General features: G+C 51.5%; 1 protein-coding gene across 2 annotated transcripts in view; it reads left to right on the forward strand.

Moving 5' to 3' along the window:
• The first annotated feature begins 13707 nt into the window (after positions 1-13707).
• MAPK7 (mitogen-activated protein kinase 7) overlaps positions 13708-15826 on the forward strand; it is a 9362-nt gene continuing 7243 nt past the window's right edge. The window contains exon 1 of one of the 2 annotated variants that reach the window (XM_017854375.1): positions 13708-13814. The gene's annotated coding sequence lies outside the window, so the exon portion shown is untranslated. The remainder of the gene's footprint in view (positions 13815-15826) is intronic. The other variant, XM_017854376.1, reaches the window with a different exon arrangement.

The following is a 15826-nucleotide window of genomic DNA, read 5'->3' on the forward strand; positions in this document are numbered from 1 at the left end:
GCGAGGACGCGGAGGGAGGTGCTGCGAAGCGCGGCGGCGTGACCACAGCAGTTCCGGCTAACGCTGGAAGGCCGGGTGCTCGGACCAGGCTCCCCAACTGGGGCCAAGCAGCGTCCAAGCAGGTGAAAGGGATGCGCCCTTGTGGCTTGGAGACCCTCGCCCTCGAAAAAGTTTATTAAACAAACTTGGGAGGGACCTCAAGAATCCTTACATCCTGCCGGGCGCTGTGGCTCACGCCTGTAATCCCAGCACTTTGGGAGGCCGAGGCGGGCGGATCACGAGGTCAGGAGATCGAGACTATCCTGGCTAACACGGTGAAACCTCGTCTCTACTAAAAATACAAAAAAATTTAGCCAGGCGTGGTGGTGCACGCCTGTAGTCCCAGCTACTCTGGAGGCTGAGGCAGGAGAATGGCGTGAACCTGGGAGACAGAGCTTGCAGTGAGCCCAGATTGCGCCACTGCACTCCAGCGTGGGCGATAGAGCGAGGCTCCGTCTCAAAAAAAGAAAAAAAAAGAATCCTTACATCCAAGCCATCGCTTTAGTTTGAAGCTGGGGAAACTGAGGCCCGCAGTGGGTGGCTCCTGGCACTCCAATCAGCCAGCGTTCAGGGGAGTTGCTAGCTGGAATCCACGAATCTGTCAAGATACAGTCTTGAATCTTCGTGGCCTGTCACATAGTAAGCACTTGGTAACTGCTAACTTGTTGATAAATGAGTAATTGAAGACATCTCCATTTTACAGAGGAGGAAACAGATTCAGATGGCACTGCTCTGTCTTGTCCTGGGCCAGCCCAAGAGCATCTGTTGGCACAGATGTCAAAGGAGATGTTGGAGACATTATCTCAGATCCAGGAAATGAAGGGATTCATAGGTGTGTAGACTCCCGGGAGGCCAGGCTCCAAGCAGGGATCCCAGGTCATCACACCCTGCAGCTGCCCGCTTGGGAGCAGACGAGGGGAATCCCATCAGCTGTCTGCATGAGGGAGAGAAGGAGCAGTCTCAGCCCAGCCTGCACCCACTGAACCATCCCCTGCCTGGTGAGCAAAGATATTTGATCAGGGGAGCAGGGGCGGTGGGTAACCAGGTTCACACATCTGACAAGAGCAGCTGAGGGAGGGTGCGGGTGGGCTGGTGGCCCAAGTGCTGCACCCAGAGCTCAAGACAGGACCATTTCCCCTCCTGGAGAGGGGGTCATACTCCCTTCTTCCACCCCTGTCCATCTCTTTCTGGTTAAAGTGCTTTCTCCCACACATTCTATCAGTCTCACTCAATTCTTTCCTCCCTTTGGCCTTTGAGGCTTGATATTGCACAAAAGTTAGTTTTCAGCAAAATGCTTGTAGTTATTGAATAACTGGGGGGGCTCCCAGTACTTTAAGACCTGGCTATACCAAAGACTGCCCCACATTCAAATAGGACACAATGGGGGAGTCTCCCCAAGGGGTAGGAAGTTCTAGGGTGGCCTTCAGGGGTGCAAATAAGCCCGAACCCTGGTTCTTGGGGAATGGAAGACTCCAGGATAGGATGGGAGGGTGACCAGGCCTAACTTTAACAAGTCTAGTGGCATTAGAAGGGACTTCGGGGGAGGGAGTCTCAGGGACTTGCATAGGGCCTGCTGGAATCCTGACCACCAGTTCAGGGGGCCCAGTGGAGAGCCTGGTGCACTGGAAGTCCTTGGGCAGGCTGTCCTTCAGGTCAGGACAGTCAGGTTGGAGGAGAAGGTAGTCTGCTGATGCTGACATGCAGCGATCTCAGCAGGACACTCTGCAGTTCTTGAGGTGGGATGTAGGGATCTGCAATGGGGTGGGGCCGACCCTCAGCCCGGCTGACACCAGCAGGTTTGCACCAGTCCAGCCATGCTGGTTGTGAACGTACATTGCCAAGCTTCCCTGCCTGTGCCTGTGCCAAGTCTCTCCACCTCCAGATGCCTTCCTGGGCTCCTAGACATTCCTCGCTCCCACCTCACTCAGTACAGCTCTGTCCTCTGGTGCACTCCCACACAGTCCCCTCAGGGAAGCTTCCAGCGCATTGGGCAGGCAGGGCTGTCAGTCACTGGGCAGGGGTGAGGCTGGAAGCTGGCTCGAACAGAGCAGGTGTCAGCGCCAGCCCTCTTCCCTGCATGTGCCTATGGCCATGGTGCTGCCAGGCAACTGGCCAGAACTCCTGCAGGGTCCCAAGCACCCTGGCCATGTGCCTCCCCCAGTCTCTCAACCATCCCAGGCTTCTGCTGCCACCCTTACTGAAATCGGGTTTAAATCCCTGGCCCCAGCAGAACTGTCTCAGGAAGAGGAAACAGTGGGACTGGGTGGCCGGGGGGACAGGCTCTACAGCACTGGTGAGCGACAGAGGCCTTGCCAGTTGTGCCAGGGCCAGGCTACCAAACCCAGAGCCCTCGGGCCCTGCTGAGGACAACAGCAGCTCCCCCATGGTGACTTGATCTCACAAGAGTCCATCTGCAGTCAAGCTGGACCCAAGGTCACACTGAAGTGGGACCAAGGCCAACTGTGGAGAGAAGAGGCAAAGGGGAAGTGAAGAGGCTGGAGAGGTGGAGAGGCTGGGGGGCCACCCTCCTGGAGCCCCTCTCCACCACCCCTCCTAGCTGTGCACCCACCTGTCAAAGCAGTTGGCGCCTGTGAGCACCCACTCTTGGAAGATGAAGGCCCCCTCACAGCAGCACCCGGTGTCCAGGAAGATGCTGGCCTGGCAAAGCCATTTGTCTGGGCCCTTCTTGCTGGAGGCCTCAGCCAGCCTGGACCCTGCACCTCAAGAGACTGAGGCCTCAGAGCTCAGCTCCGGGTCCCACGGCCTTGCAGGTCTACCATGCATCTCTTTCCATCCAGCCCCTGTGACCTCTGCAGCTCAGCTTCCACCCCTCGCCCCTCCAGCTCAAAATCAGACTGCCTGCAGGGGAATCCTATGTGACTCTGGGAAAGTCCTTTAACCTCTCGCAGTCTCAGTTTCCTCATCACACCCAGGGGGTTGTTGTGAGGATTAAATGTGATAATATATGTCAAAGTTCCATACATTTGTAGCTATTCTTTTTTTTTTTTTTTTTTTAATTAAAAAGTTTGTGGGCACATAGTAGGTGTATACACTGCAGCAATTCTTGTTGCTAAAGTAGTTCTTGGGATGCTCCTGCTTTTTCATGCCTCCTGGTTTGCACATGCCATTCCTTCTACCTAGCTCATCATCTACCTATCCGCCCGGAGAACTCCTATGTAGCCTTCAGAGCCCACTCTTGTGAAGTCTTCCTTGAACACCTCTCCCCTTGGCCCCACAGTCTTCTCCCCACTTCCCACCCACACGCTCATTATAAGTGGGTGTCCGGCTCTGCTTGCTTTTCTCTCTAGACAGGGAGCTCACTCATCTCTAAGGAAGCTGGGCCTCCTTGAGGACAGCCCTCCATCTGCTCTGCCCTGGTCATCGTGGTCCACCCTCAGCGCCTTCAAGGGTCCTGTCTAATCTGCATGGAGCTCCTCCCTGCAGGCTGAAGACCGAGACCCTTGCTCCCTGTCGCCTTCTCTGTGTTGGACCCATGTTCCTGTTGCTCAAACTCAGGACTGGGTTACCGGTTTTAAGAGAACTGGGGCCCTGACCCTTGGCCTTCTAGGGATGGAAGGCAGCCCCCCTTCCTCTCTATTCCCCAGGTCCTCTACCTGCAGCTTTTTTTTTTTTTTTTTTTTTTCTGTAGAGATGGAGTCTCGCTCTGTCGCCCAGACTGGAATGTAATGGCGTGATCTTGGCTCACTGCAACCTCCGCCTCCCGAGTTCAAGCAATTCTCCTGCCTCAGCCTCCTGAGTAGCTGGGACTACAGGTGCACGCCACCATGCCTGACTAATTTCTTTTGTATTTTAGTAGAGATGGGGTTTCACCATGTTGCCCAGGCTGGTCACGAACTCCTGAGCTTAGGCAATCCACCCGCCTTGGCCTCCCAAAGTGCTAGGATTACAGGCGTGAGCCACCATGCCCGGTCTTGAGCCACCATGCCCGGTCTTTACCCACCGCTCTTTACCAAACAGCAGCAGCAGCAGCAGCAGCAGTGGCCACATCTGCAGAGCAGGCCTGGACCTTGTCCCTGGCTGGGTTTGGCCTCTGCCCTGTCGGCGGCACAGATTTAACCTCTCCGGTGCCCCTCCCTACCACCCCTATAAGGCTCGTGTCACTGGGCAAAGGGGAAGCAGCCTGGAGTAGAGGAAGCTGCCCAACAGGGCCTGACCTGAGACTCGGGATGGGCAGTCCTGGGGTGCACACTAGGGGCAGGCATCCTGCATACAGACTCGGCGCTGGGGTCTCCAGATCCTCCTCCCAGGAGCTCGTCCTGGGTCCTGGGGCAGGGGAATTCTCAGAGTCCTGCTCTGCCTCCTGTCTCAGGTAAGAGGCAGAGAGGGCGGCTGGCTGAGACCAACAGTAATGATAATAATCCCACGTGCCCTCTCTTTACACCCCATGAAGTCCTGAGCACCTGTGGCTCTGAGCTCCTCACAGTGACACCCCAGACCAGTGCTCCTAGCCCACCCCCCTTTTTTTTTTGAGACGGAGTCTCGCCCTGTTGCCTGGGCTGGAGTGCAGTGACACGATCTCGGCTCACTACAAGCTCTGCCTCCCAGGTTCACACCATTTTCCTGCCTCAGCCTCCTGAGTAGCTGGGATTACAGGCGCCCACCACCGTTCCCAGCTAATATTTTGTATTTTTAGTAGAGACAGGGTTTCACCATGGTCTCGATCTCCTGACCTCATGATCCGCCCCACCTAGGCCTCCCAAAGTGCTGGGATTACAGGTGTGAGCCACCGCGCCCGGCCTCCTAGCCCCCTTTTATAGATGGGGAAGTCAAGGCTCAGAGACAAACTGACTTCCCAAGATCACAGTGAGTTGGAAGCAGAGTTGAGATTCAAATCAGGGTCCCTGTAACTCCGAGTCCCTAAATCATTTCTCTCAAAGGCCTTATAGGTCTTTTCTTCTGTCTTTGCCTCTCGGCTCTTCAGTGGAGGGGCCACGCTTGGAATGCCTGTTGCTTGAAATGCTTGGCACAGCCCAGGCACTTGGCTGAATTTCACAAATGTTGCTAAGTCAATACCCTTTATGGCCTGTCCCTGACGATTCCTTGGGCCTCACCTCACCCTTCCCCTCAGTCTTGAAGTACTGTATGCCTGCGGTTCTACGGTGGGCAGGTCTATGCAAACCAGAAGCTACGTGGGCTGAGAGGCCAAAGAAAGAGGCAGACAAATCCGGTTTCTCAGAAAGAAGCATTTTATAGAGGCATACGAACAGAAGCTATGTCTTGGGCGGTCATGAGACACGTAGGTCTCCACACTGTGACACCCAGAGTCAGGGCATGTATAGCATAGGGAAAGGACATACGTGCTTCAGAAGGGGTGTGTAGGACAATTGATCAGCATTGCCAGTGACAGTACATAAAGTAGAAATCTTAGAGGCCTTTCTGGAACTGGGGTCAATCAGAAGCCAGCATGGCAGATTCGCCTCTGAAATGGAGCCGCAGGGCCGGGCGCGGTGGCTCAAGCCTGTAATCCCAGCACTTTGGGAGGCCGAGACGGGCGGATCACGAGGTCAGGAGATTGAGACCATCCTGGCTAACACGGTGAAACCCCGTCTCTACTAAAAAATACAAAAAACTAGCTGGGCGACGTGGCGGGCGCCTGTAGTCCCAGCTACTCAGGAGGCTGAGGCAGGAGAATGGCGTAAACCCAGGAGGCGGAGCTTGCAGTGAGCTGAGATCCGGCCACTGCACTCCAGCCTGGGCGGCAGAGCGAGACTCCGTCTCAAAAAAAAAAAAAAAAAAAAGAAATGGAGCCGCTTTGGCCTCTGCGCCTGTACATGACGTTCTCAACAATGTTGTGTGTTTGTTTTTTGAGGGGAAGTTCACATAACCTAAAATCAACCTTTTTTTTTTTGAGACAGAGTTTCGCTCTTGTTGCCCAGGCTGGAATGCAGTGGTGCCATCTCGGCTCACTGCAACCTCTGCCTCCCCGGTTCAAGCGATTCTCCTGCCTCCGCCTCCCGAGTAGCAGGGACTATAGGCGCCCACCACCAGGCCCAGCTAATTTTTGTATTTTTGGTAGAGACAGGGTTTCCCCATGTTGGCCAAGCTGGTCTCAAACTCCTGACCTCAAGTGATCCACCCGTGTTGGCCTCCCAAAGTGCTGGGATTACAGGCCTGAGCCACTACATCTGGCCAATCAACCATTTTTTATGTGTATAATTCAGGAGCATTCTGTATATCACATTTGCAAATGCTGTTCCTTTGTTCTAGAAAGTCCTTCCTGCCATTTCTGCCTGGAAGCTTCCTGTTGAACTTCAAGAGCCAGGTAAATGCCCCTTCCTCTGGGATGTCTTTCTTCGGATCCCCAACTTGGTCTAGGGCTCTCCCTGGGCTTCCTCAGCCCCTTGGTCATAGCTCTTCCACACTAGTGGTCTGACTTGGTCTCCCCAGCCAGACTCAAAGTCCCAGCATATGCAGTGGAGGGTGGGTGCACTGGGATCATGTACTAAATGCTTGTTGAGTGAATGTGTGAGTGGAGATCTTTGGGGAGCACTCTGGAGGGCCCTGGGGCCTTGTGAGTGGGGCTGGGCCCTCGGGTTCCAGCTACAGGGAGGGCCTAGAGTCTGACATGGGGAGAGACAACTCGGATCCACCTCCTGCAGCATAACAGAATAACCCAGTCTGGGTCTGAGGCAGAGCCGGAGGTGGGATAGAGGGCTCCCAGTGTCCATCTTCAGCCTTTCCTCAACTTGCAGTGTGAGCCCAGGCCAGTCATTGCTGTATTCTGGGCCTCAAAATCTTCATTAATGAGAAGAGGGCATTGCCTGGACTATCTCACTCTCCTGTTAAGTCATTTGAAGGGCTGCGGGAATCCCTGGCCTCTCTAAACCATGACTCAGGGACTAGGCATGTCCCCCTTACCCCTGAAGCTCACGGGAGAAAGTGCTTGGAGTAGCTTCTTCTAGGAGTTAGTCAGCAGACAGAGCTGAGTTCCAATCCAAACTCTCCCTCTCACTGGCTGTGTGACCTTGGGCTGTTTGCTTAACCTCTCTGAGTCTCAGCTTCTGGGAAAATGAGGATCATAAGGTCCCTACTAGTAGGGCTCAGTAAATGTCAGCAATGGTCTCCACAGGGAAGATGATGACATGATTGGAGTCCAGTTTACTTGTAGACAGACAAGTTGAATTGCTGGCCAAATTCTGAAAAAAAAATTGTAGGTCTTTAAAAATCATTCATTTTGGGGCCGGGCACAGTGACTCATGCCTGTAATCCTAGCACTTCGGAAGGCTGGGGCAGGAGGATCGTTTGAGCCTCCAGGAGTTCAAGATCAGTCTGGGCAAACAGCGAGACCCCGACTCTAAGAAAAATACAATAAATAAATTAGCCAGGCGTGGTGGTGTGGGCCTGTGACCCCAGCTACTTGGGAGGCTGGGGCGGGAGGAGCACTTGAGCCAGGGTTCAAGGATGCAGTGAACTGATGGCGCCACTGTATTTCAGCCTTGGTGCCAGAGCAAGACCCCAGCTCTTACAAAACAAAAACAAACCCAGATCCATGAGTTCTGTTTCTTACATTGGATGTTGCTGAATATAAGCACCTCTGACGGTTCTAGGATGCTTGTTTCTAAGAGCTACATTTTCCCCCTCTGAGAAATAGTGAAGTGGGTGACATGCCTTTTTTGCTTTTGAGAACTGCTACGAAGAAAAAACATGAAGCATGGCAAAGAGATAGCGAGGGATGGGGGGCATATAGGGTTATGGTAGACAAGCAATTCTCCTTTCATGAGAAGACATTGGAGCAAAGTCCAGAAAGAAGTGAAGGGTTGAGTCATGCACGGATCTGGGGGTGCGCACATCCAGGCAAAGAGCACAGTCAGTGCAAAGGCCCTGCGCGGAGGGAGGGGCAGTCTGGAGCCTGCCTGCACTGAGACAACTGTGCACCTCTTCCCAACTCCGCGTTTGGTGTGTCATGCTGGTAGCTTGCAATCAGCCACGGAAGGAATATTTAAACCAACGAAATTGGCCAGTGCTACAATCAGGGCTTTACTATTTTATATTTTATTTTTTCTCAGAAAACGGGATGTACCACTTTACCAGCACATCACTGGGGGTAGGAGATGAGGTCAGAGAACTTGCCAGGCTCAGATCACCCAGGGCCTGAGTGGCTGGAGGTGAAGTGACTTGGGTTTTTACAGGATCCCTCTGTGTGGATGTGGGGGGAAAGCTGAGAGGCCGAGGAGCAGGCAGATGTGGTCATCCAGGTAGTTTTGCCAGACTTAGAAAAGAAAAACACAGGATGCATGCACTACTTGGGACATACCTAACTAAAGAATTACTTGTTGTTTATCTGAAATTCCAATTTAAAACACTGGGTATCCTGTGTTTTAGCTAGCGATCCAGGTGGCAGGTGGGAGAAGATGGAGATTCATGATTTTGCTTCTGGAAGACTCGCTGTGTGATTCCACCCACCCCGGGGCCGTTCCCTCCTCCTGGGATGTTCAGAGCAGAATCCCTACCTTGTGCCCCGCCAAACATGGCCCACACCCCAACTCACCCTGGACCACACCTGCCCCTCGGTCATTTCCTATAGGCTCTTCCTGCAGATTGAGAGAGGAAACTGGGCAGGGAGCACATCACTGATGGGTGAAATGATGATCTCACAGGAAACCAGACAAGCTAGAGTTGTCACCACACCCTGGACTCAGAGAACTTGGGCACTTCACTGACAGCCACCTCCCATCTCCCTTTCATTCTTCATGGGCAGGGCCTTGCAAGCCTTGGTGATGGATTTTATTCCATGAGATGGGGCAGCTGCAGCAGGAACACGATTTGATTTATTTTTTGAAAGATTGCTCTGGTTACTGTGCAGAGTGGCTTCTCAGGGTGCCCAGCGGGGAGATGTTTAGGACAACTGGGTGTTGGATCTGGAGCTCAGCGAGAACAACCCGCAGAGGAGAGGGCCCCGGGCTGAGCCTGGAGATGCCACCATTCCAGAGAAGAGCAGAGGGCCAGGAGGAGGGGCGTGTGGCTGTGTGGTTGACATCTCGATGACATGTGCTGTGTGTGTCCCTCACAGACGTGGGATCTTTCTGGCAGGCAAACACAGGTCTTGGGGAATGTTCTGGGATGGGTGATGTCAGCCTCAGTGTGTTTGCTCAGCTGCTGGGCTCTCTTGGGACCACCGAGGACTGCAGCACCAATGGTGGAACTCCAGGCATGGTGACAGGATGTGACCAGGTTCCCCCACTCAGGTCTGTGGTCAGCCTGGCTGTGCTGAATGGTGGAAGCAGGGGTGAGGCCCCGAGAGGTGTCTGGAGCCATCTGGCCGTGAGGTCAGCCACCCAGCCAGGCCTCTGGAAGCCATGGGCAGCACTTCCCAGATGCGGCTTCCTGCCCTTTCCTTCACCAAAACCACACTCAATTCATAGGCTGGCCTCGGTGGCAGTCCCTTTCCCAAGGGGAGGGCCGCATGCAAATGCCACACTGGGCTGAGCCAAGGCAGGGGTCAATGCTGGAGGCCTGGATCCTCCATGTCCTCTGGGCAGGTCAGTTACAACAAAGCCCATCCTGCCCATCAAGCCCCACTGCTTTCCACTGCTTTGATGCCTTCGCCTCTCTGGGTGAACTCTGCTCACCCTGAGTCCCTGCATGTAAGGCACTTTCAGGCAGCGACCATCCCCTCCGATTTTCCTGATACAAGGAGAGGAAGGCACGTGGCCCTGGCCACTCTGTGTGCTGAGGCAGAGCGAACAGGCAGCAGCACTGGAGGGAGGGAGGAGTGTGTGTGTGTCTGTGCATCCTGTGTATGGATTTGTCTTTGAGTGTGCAAGTCCCCGTGTGTGTACCTAGGGTGTATGTCCCAGTAGCTTGTGCGTACCTGTGCCCTGGGTATGTGCTTGTGCAAATCTCTGTGCGTGTTTGTGCAGATCTTTGTGTGTCAATGTAAACATGTACCTAAGAGTGTTGTCTCTGTGTGAATGTGTGTGTACAGGTGCCTGCAACCAGCCATGATTTAGATCAACATCCCACTTTCAGCCTTGGGGAGATTCCTTCCTGCATGACAGGGGAACAGATCACTACTCCATCTTGCAGAAGTGAGACTGAGGCTCAGAGAGGGATGAGGCTTGCCTAAGGTCACCAGCCGATGGGATGACAATTCAGTCCTCACCTCTATGGTGGCTTCTAAGGGCTCATGGGAGTTCTTGGTCCCAAACTCTCCTCTCCAACCTGTCCCATTGGTGCCTGCAATACCCCTGTTGGGAAGTGACAGTGTGTTCTTGGCAGATTCATCTGTTAAACTGGCCTTCCTTCATGAGACAGGGACAATCCATCCTTTCCAAGACTGTCCTAGCAGGTAAGATGACACCTGGAGCAGGAGGGTCTGCCAAGGAAGGCAGGGAAGGGGAAAGGGTGGGGGTCTTACAGAAAGACAACTGCCTGCCCTTGAGAGTGTGGGCTGTGGCAGAGGCTGCCGCAGTCTTGGGTGTGGGCTGTGGTTTCACCACTCAGGCTTCCTCCTGGATGCCCCAGCCACGCACTGGGTGACTGAACTGGATTACTCATGGCTGCTGGCACTAATCAGAGAGCTGAGTATATGTAAAGAAGGAAAACCTGGTGCAGGGAGTCCTACAAACAGAGGCCCCTCCCACAGCTGAGCCTATTTTGTCACCTGTAACCAGGGACAGTGATGCATCACCTGAGTCCCCCTTGAAGCAAGATGAAGGTAGAAACGTTCACACACTGAAGATGCTGCTGGAACACCGCAGGGGCTGGGCGGAGCGGGGGGCAGCGTTAACTAGGGCAGCTAGCTGCTGCAGCGTGGGTGAAGGGCCAGATCCTGTGTCAGGTGCCCCTGCAGATAAAATTCCTCAAGTCCACAAAACAATGCAACCAGGTGAGTCTGAACATCCCCACTTCACAGATGAGGAACTTCGGGTCAGGGCTGTCAGTCTTGGCTACCTCCATGGCCTTGGGGCCCTGCATGGTCTCACCCCTGCCTAACTTTCTAGTCTCCATGTCTCCGTGTGACCCCCTCCCTCCTGCCACTTCCCTCTGGGCTTCTCATGGCCCTCAGATGTGCCACACTCTCACCTGCATCAGCTTTGTGTCCTTTGCCTCCACGGTCCCTCTGCTGCCACATGCTCGTCCATTAGGTCCCGACTTAAATGTCACTTCCAGGGCCCCTTCCCGACTTCCTGTGCTGGGCAAAGGGCCCATTCTTAGCTCCCCAGGGCTGGCCCCCCATCTCAGTGCCTGTCACAGATTTCCCTCATCAGAGAAGGCTGGGACTTGTGCTCATGGCTCTGACCCCAGCACACAGCACAGACAAGAAAGGATGCCCTGGCCTCCATGTGACAGAGCTGGATTCAAACTCAGGTGTTTCTGAAACCAAAGTGCGGCTCTGTAAAACTTAGGAGCAAGGGACTGGAAGGGAGGCAGTAACATCAGCAGAGCAGCACTCCACTTGGACAATCCAACTGCACTCCTCAAAGTTTTGTTTTTGTTTGTTTTGAGATGGAGTCTCCCTCTGTGGCCCAGGCTGGCGTGCAGTGGCACAATCTCGGCTTATTGCAAGCTCTGCCTCCCGGATTCACACTATTCTCCTGCCTCAGCCTCCCGAGTAGCTGGGACTACAGGCGCTCGCCACCACGCCTGGCTAATTTTTTTTTTTTTTTTTTTTTTTTGTATTTTACAGACAGGGTTTCACCGTGTTAGCCAGGATGGTCTCGATCTCCTGACCTCGTGATCTGCCCGCCTTGGCCTCCCAAAGTGTTGGGATTACAGGCGTGAGCCACCGCGCCTGGGCATGCTCCTCAAAGTTTTTAACCACACCTGCTCTTGTGGCAGAGGGGCGCAAACAGTCGGGCACATCTGTTATTTCTGCTGACCCACATCTATCCACCTTCCTGAAAGCTCAGGTTTCCTGTGGGGAAATGGCCCTCATCCACACTTGGTCTGAGGAGTTTGGCTGAGCCAGATTCCCTGCCACACTTCCAGAGGTGGACAGGTGATTTGGGTCTGGCCAATCAACATACCCCTCTCCCCCACGCTGAGCCTGTCCAATGGGAGGCTACCCTGGAATCCATGCTGGGACTGACAAAAAGGGAGGCCCACTGCCGTGATGGACCTCCCTGAATGAAGGTAAGGTTCTGGGGCTCAGGAAGGTCTCCAGGGCCTGGATTAGAGATAATAATTACCACATCACAGATGACTAAAACAGCCTCAAAGCACATCAGCATCCCCCAACCTGTTCTGCTTCCTCATCTTGGTGACATCTCCACTGTCTACTAGAAACGGACACCATCACATGTCCTGCATTTACCTCTTTATGTACCTCTTTTTAAACTTTTTTTTCAGACAGAGTCTCTCTCTGTCACCCAGGCTGGAGTGCAGTGGCATGATCTCGGCTCACTGCAACCTCCACCTCCTGGGTTCAAGCAATTCTCCTGCCTCAGCCTCCTGAGTAGCTGGGATTACAGGCGCCTGCCAACACGCCTGGCTAATTTTTGTATTTTGTACTTTTAGTAGAGATAGGGTTTCACCATGTTGGTCAGGCTGGTCTTGAAGTCCTGACCTCAGGTGATCCACCTGCCTCAGACTCCCAAAGCGCTGGGATTGAGCCACCGCGCCCAGCCTAATTTTTGCATTTTTAGTAGAGGCGGGGTTTCATCATGTTGGCCAGGCTGGTCTCGAACTCTTGACCTCAGGTGATCCACCAGCCTCAGCCTCCCAAGGTGCTGGGATTACAGGCGTGAGTCACCGCACCCAATCCCACATCTGTTTTTTAATCAAGGCATGCTCTGCCTTCAAGTACACCCTCCGTGATGTCTGCCAGAAATACCTTTCAGGAAGGCAGCTCTGAAGGGCATTTGCCTACTCAAAAATCCTAGGTAGACATTTAGATTAGTTCAGAGGCTTTCAGTAACCTAAACCAGAAATCTTGAACTCAAATGCCCACCGTGGCCACGCAGGAAATGTGAGCCAAGTGAGTGGAGTATCTGTATATAACACATGAGATTGTCTTTGTTCCCACAAAGAGATATACTTGGTCTTTCTTTTCCTGAAACACATGTCATCTCAGCCTCTTTTGTTTTCCTGCTTTTAATAAGATGCAGAAAACAGTTGTGAAAGCACAATGCTAAGTGGCATCTGACCCTCGGCCTGTGCTGGGGAGGCTGTTAGGGAGTGGCAGGGACTGTGGTGAATTAGAGCACACGATCTTTCAACGGTGGGGTCACAGCTCGATGGCTATGCAGAAATGCTGACCTGATTTTCCAAAAGAAAGCAAAAATCAGGATTCTTATGGCATATCCCCCCATTTTTGACAGGCAAATAATTCCAAGCTTTTAAAAAGCACCGTGTGAGTCATTCTCTCATACCACTGGTGGGTGTCTAAGTCAGTATAATCTCTAAGGATAGAAATTTGACATTAGCTACTAAAATTGTAAGAACAATACTCTTTAACTTGACACTCCCACTTCTGGTATTCTTCCTGCACATATACTTGCTGTGTGCAAAATGATGTGTTCAAGAAAGTTTACTGCTGCATTGTTTGCAATAGTGAAAAAACTGAACTAATCTAAATGTCTATCTAGAGGGTCCTGGTTAAATAGATTACATTTGTAAAGGAATATTATGCAGTTATAAAAATGAGTGCTTTTTTTTTTTAGATATGACAATAGCACAAGTGACAAAAGACAAAACAAAACTGGACTTCATCAAAATTAAAAACTTTTGTGGAACAGAGGACGTTATCAAGTGATAGACATAGAAAGTGAAAAGACAACCTGAGAAATGGAAGTAAATATCTGTAAATCATGGTAAGTAAATATCTATAAATCATCTAATAAGATAATATCTGTATCTGTAAATCATCTGATAAGGGACTTTTATTTAGAATATATAAAGAACTCTGACAACTCAACAATAAAAAGGCAAATAACCCAATTAAAAATGGACAAAGGGCTGAGTGCAGTGGCTCATGCCTGTAATCCCAGCACTTTGGGAGGCTGATGTGGGCGGATCACTTGAGTTCAGGACTTCAAGACTAGCCTGGCCAATGTAGTGAGACCCTGTCTCTGCTAAAAATACAAAAATTAGCTGGGTGCAATGATGTGCACCTGTAGTCCTAGTTACTTGGGAGGCTGAGGCAGGAGAATCACTTGAGCTTGGGAGGCGGAGGTTGTAGTGAGCCGAGATCCTGCCACTGCACTCCAGCCTGGGCTGGAGTGAAACCCTGTCTCAAAAAGAAAAAAGAAAAAAAAAAAGGCAAAGGATTTGAATAGATATTGAACAGACATTTCCCCAAAGGAGACAAATGGCCAATAAGCCGTGAAAACATCCTTAGTCATTAGGGAAATGCAAATCAAAACTACAATGACCTATCACTTCACACCCACTAGGATGGCTATAATTTAAAAATAATAATAATAATAAGGCTGGGTACTATGGCTCATGCCTGTAATCCCAGAACTTTGGGAGGCTGAGGCAGATGGATCACTTAAGGTCAGGAGTTTGAGACCAGCCTGTCCAACATGGTCAAATCTCATCTCTATTAAAAATACAAAAATTAGCCGGGCATGATGGTGGGGACCTGTAATCCTAACTACTCGGGAAGCTGAGGCAGAAGAATTGGTTGAACCTGGGAGGCAGAGGTTGTAGTGAGCCGAGATCGCGCCACTGCACTCCAGCCTGGGCGACAGAGTGAGACTCAGTATCAAAAAAAGAAAGGAAGTGTTGGTGAGGATGTGGAGAAATCAGAATTCTTAAATATTGCTGATGAGTTTGTAAAATAGTGCAACTGCTGGAGAACACAGCTTGGCACTTTCTCAAGAAGTTTATAATTTACCATGTGACCCAGCAATCCCACTCCCAAGAGAAATGAAAACATGTCCACAAAAAAACTTGTACACAAATGTTCTCAGAAGCATTATTCATAATAACCAAAAAGTAGAAACAACCCAAATGTTCATAAACTGATGGACAAACAAAATATGTTATATCTAAACAATGCAATATATTTGGCCATAAAAATTAGTGCTAATATGACAACATGAACTTTATGCTAAGTGAAATAAGTCAAACACAAAAGACTACACAGTGTGTGATTCCATTAGTATAGAGTGTCCACAATGGACAAGTCCATAGAGACAGAAAGTAGTTCAGTGGTTGCAAGGGCTCAGGTGAAAGAGGAATGAGGAGTGACTGTTAATGGGTATAAACCAAAAATAAAATTAGAAGGCCCTTTGCAACCATCTAAATGGATTCCCTCCTTGGCCAGCACACCCTAAAATTTAACCTGAAAGACCGGTTCAGGCCACAGTGGGAGATGGGAGTTGGACATGCCTCATTATACCCCTCCAACATTAACATCAACACAGACCATAAGTCTTTTAAGAAACATTTGTCGGCTGGGCGCAGTGGCTCAAGCCTGTAATCCCAGCACTTTGGGAGGCCGAGACGGGCGGATCACGAGGTCAGGAGATCGAGACCATCCTGGCTAACACGGTGAAACCCCGTCTCTACTAAAAAAAAAAATACAAAAGCTAGCCGCGCGAGGTGGCGGGCGTCTGTAGTCCCAGCTACGCGGGAGGCTGAGGCAGGACAATGGCGTAAACCCGGGAGGCGGCGCGTGCACAGGGCTGAGAACCGGCCCCTGCACTCCAGCCTGGGCAACAGAGCGAGACTCCGTCTCAAAAAAAAAAAAAGAAAAAAAAAGAAAAATGTTAAGGGCAAGTAAGCATTTAAAACATATAACATCGCAGATACCAAAATAATTAAAACTAAATAAAAGTGAAATATAATTCATCTCCTCACTGACTGGCAAAGTCTG

Source organism: Rhinopithecus bieti, unplaced genomic scaffold (genome assembly GCF_001698545.2).
Source record: "Rhinopithecus bieti isolate Rb0 unplaced genomic scaffold, ASM169854v2 scaffold_39385, whole genome shotgun sequence".
In the NCBI taxonomy this organism is placed as follows: Eukaryota; Metazoa; Chordata; class Mammalia; order Primates; family Cercopithecidae; genus Rhinopithecus; species Rhinopithecus bieti.